At 40.2% G+C, this 4235-nt stretch overlaps 1 non-coding gene across 1 annotated transcript; it reads left to right on the top strand.

Moving 5' to 3' along the window:
- The first annotated feature begins 361 nt into the window (after positions 1-361).
- On the top strand, positions 362-468 carry LOC141616303 (small nucleolar RNA R71). Its single transcript, XR_012530659.1, has one exon. It is a non-coding gene; the product is annotated as a small nucleolar RNA R71 (small nucleolar RNA).
- Positions 469-4235: the final 3767 nt, after the last annotated feature.

Here is a 4235-nt window from a genome sequence, read left to right on the forward strand (position 1 = left end):
ATTCTCACATATCCCACTTGGGATTGATGAAGATGTCGTCATGGCATTAACATGATGCTTTGGTGATTTTGAGGCTTCTTCAAGTCTAGCTAAAGCTTTTTCAAACTTCAAATTGATGGTATCAATGTGAGCACTAAGTTGAGCACCCAATTGAGTAATGGAATCCACTTCATGCTTTCCTCCTCTAGTAGCCTTGCGAGGTCTACTATATTGTGAGTTATGGACCGCCATTTCCTCAATTTTGTTCCAAGTTTGATTGTCATCAACTTCGGTGAACATTCCATTTGATCCCATGTTGAGAATGTTTCTTGAGTCTTCATAAAGACCGTTCCAAAATTGTTGTACCAAGAACCACTCGCTAAGTCCATGATGAGGACATGAGTGACAAATTCCTTTGAATCGCTCCCAAGCTTCATACAAAGATTCTTCATCTCTTTGCTTAAAGCCCGTAATTTGAGCTCTTAGCATGTTAGTCTTTTCCAGTGGATAGAACTTTTTGTAGAAAGCTAGAGCCAACTTATTCCAAGAATCAATTCCGAGAGTAGCCCTATCAAGGCCTTTCAACCATTGTTTCGTGGTGCCAATTAGAGAAAAAGGAAATAAGACCCATCGAATTTGGTCTTGAGTTACACCGGTTTGAGATATCGCATCACAATAGTCACAAAAAGTCTTCATATGAGAATGAGGGTCTTCACTAGGCATCCCCCCAAATTGGCTTTTTCGACTAATTGGATAAATGCGGATTTGGCAATAAAATTTCCGGTTAGATGTTGTGGTGTGGGAGTACCATTGGGTAAGTTCTCCTCGGTTGGTACAGAATGTGATGAAAACTTAGGCATTGTGGGTTGATTTTGTGTTGGATTTTGTGTTGGGTTCTCCTCACCGTCTCTTACAAAAGGGTTGATGAACTCAATAGTATTTGGTTGAATATCTACAACCTCACCGATACCTCTCAAAGTTCTCCTAGCAAGTCTTCTATTGGTTGTCAAAGTCCTTTCAATTTCGTGATCAAAGGGTAACAAGTTACCTTGTGATCTTCTAGACATGCAAAATATCAAACAACTCGAAAATAATTAGAACAAACCTTGAGGAGTTTTACTTCCCCAAGGTAAAGAAAGACACAACTAATAACAATACAAGAAAATATAAATCAAGTTAACACCGTCACCGGCAACGGCGCCATTTTTGGTCGTGATTCCTCGTGAGGGTTTAGTTTTCAGTACTTGTCGTTAGAAGCACCTAGACCAAAACACAATTTATAACTTCACAAACAACTCTACAATTAGTAAAGAGGCAAGTAAAGGTCGGATCCCAAGGGACGGGAATTGAGATAAGATTTTCTGTTGCAACTAGTGGTGTCTAAGGGTGTCACAATTGGGGTTTGAAGTAGAAGATCACTAAACTAAATAGCAATGAAAGTAAACAAGCAAGATGAATTAAAAGGGATGTAAACAATTGATAAAAAGCACTTGGGTGTCATGGGGTCATAGGGGATTTATGAGAATTGATCATACAAACATATTCTCAAATTATAAGCAAGCAATTATTGTTGTGATGGATCGAGTTGGTTTACATCTTACAATCCTAGGAAAGTTTGGGTCCCGGAGTCGAATCGATTAGATTGTACAACACCTACAAGTCGACTTAATCTTCCCTACTCAACTATATGCATAGTCTAATGAGACTCGAGTTGGTTTATGTCTTACAAGTCTCATTGAAAAGATAGGTGATGGGTAAAAAATGTAAGGATTCATAGGCTCACATTTCATCAAACATAACATGTGCATAAGTTTAGATCACAACAAGCAAGCATATAAACTATGAAAACATGTTAATTTAAGCATGAATCATTCCCCATGTTGTTTTCCCCTAATTACCCATTAACCCTAGCTAAGGAAACTACTCACTCATTATCATGTTGAACATGCTAGCAAGGTTGTCAATCATACCAACAAAGTAAAATACGATGAATAAATGAAGATAATTAATAATAATTAAAAAGGGATTAAGAGAATTATACCTACTAATGATTCCAATAATAAACCAAAGAACAATAGAAGTACTTGATGCTTGATTGGAAGGTTGTCAATCTCCCAATAATAACCCAAATTATCTTCAATTACCCAAAATAAAGGATGAACAAGAGAAAGATTAAGGAAATAAAACCTGTATTAAAACTTGATTATATGTTGATTAGAAGATTAAAGAGAGATTTGATTGATATTAACTATACTAAAGATTGCTAAGAAGAACATGCTCTTCTAATTAGACTAATGAGGTATTTATAGTGGGGATTAGTTACATAAATTAGGGTTTACTAAGGGCTTAAATGACGATTAAGTCCTTGAGGAATCGCCGGTCTCTAGGGAGACTCCGGTCTCTTTTTTGCCGGTCTTGGAAAAAGATGTGCATCCTTCCTTGAAGCTTGTAGAAGACGAAAAGACTGTATGGGAATCCGGGCGTCTTAGGCACGGAACGGACGGATTTGGGTACTTCTGGACGGGCGTCTAGAGGGGGAAGACGGGCGGATTGGTGGCGTTTTGGACGGGCGTCTTGTGGAGGAAGACGCTCGGATTGTGGGTGATGGACCGGCATCTTCGGGGCAATCCGCACGGATTGTCAAACAGTTTCGTTCCTTCTTCTTTTCTTCCTTTTTCTTCATAGAATCCTTCAGGATTTCCTCGGGGATGCAAGGATCTTTTTTCATCATTGCCCATCTACTATAGTATGTAAAAAGGCCTTCTAATCTTGTCTCTCCTTGATGCTTGGTCATTGAATTCAATCAATTTAGCCTCATTTTGCCATTAAAATGCAAGGTTTGCACTCCTTTCCTACCAAGGACACAAAACCTCAAAGAATATGCAAAACAAAGAACTAAAGACAATAAATGACCCAAATATGCACTAAAAAGCATGGGAACAAGGCTAATTCGTGGACTAAATATGCTCTAATTATGGTCAAATCAAACCTGCAGCATAACAACCAGGTTAGCAGCACAATTCCTGGAATAGTACATAGCAGCCACAACCTGAGCAGATGATTCTTCAGCATGGTACATGGAATAGGGATCGTCAATTAAGAAAGAATGAGCTTGGATCTGTTCCTTGGCAAACTGGACATCACCAAGCCTTGCCCTGACCTCCCTGATCTCACTTACACCTTCACCAGTAGCCCCAACTCCTTCAGGAACCTCCTCCTGCCTTTTCCTTTTATTGGCCTGCCTCGACTTACCAAGGTCACCCACAGCCTGCAAGGAGGACGCCAGTTGAGTTTTATGAGTAAGGAACTGAATCTAGAGAGTACTGTCACTCCCTGTAGCCTCATTGCTTCGAGACTTTTCCCAAGTGATTTAAGAAATCCCTGCCTTCACTTCCGCCAGGCCAAACCCGACAATCCTTGTAGAGGCCCTGGTAGCTACACGACAAAACCGTATATCAGCGATACTAACATATGTTCAACTTAAAATCGACACGGAAAACAAAACTTATTTCCAAAGGCTAAGGCAGCAGAAGCCTTAACACCTTTGGCAGCCTTGTAAGTACTCAGCTTAGCCTTCCTAAAACGAGGTAAAGGTTCCTAGCCAAGGCAAGCAATCCAATTCCTCTCTTCCTCTAGCAGGTCCACGCAGGCTGCAATACGATCAGCCAACCCTTCAGCATCAGGATCACAAACCCAGTCAACCACTATGGAACAATACAACTAAGATCGTATTAGAGTTTACGTATAAATCATTATGTTCTGATTATATGTAGGGAAATACTTACCACCCTCTACGCTGGATAACTGAGATAGTTTAGATCAGGGGCAATAAAATCAGCCCTGGCGAACATATAGGTCATGGCCTAGCCCTTGTCGTCGCCTTAGTCAAAATTTGTTATCAAATGAGCCATCTTTGCCCGGACACGAAAATTGAAATGCCCAGTAGTATTGCTATTCAGGTGATAAACATACTTAAAATCCTCGACAGTAATCACCAAGTTATGCTTGGCACACAAATGCTCAACAGATTGAACAATCTTCTACACCAAAGGCATGTGTTGGAAAAGAGAAACCTTTATAGCCCTTATGCTATCAGCCATAAACGGAGTAAAAGGAAGCCTACAACCTCCCTTGAACGCCCATTCAAAAATATAAAACCAACCAGGGCTTCACCAATTGGCCCTGACTAGGCCACTTTCTGGAATCCAAACCTTAGCCCCTCTAGAAAGGATACCTCTACCCTTCACATAATGTTC

Source organism: Silene latifolia, chromosome 11 (genome assembly GCF_048544455.1).
Source record: "Silene latifolia isolate original U9 population chromosome 11, ASM4854445v1, whole genome shotgun sequence".
Lineage (NCBI taxonomy): Eukaryota > Viridiplantae > Streptophyta > Magnoliopsida > Caryophyllales > Caryophyllaceae > Silene > Silene latifolia.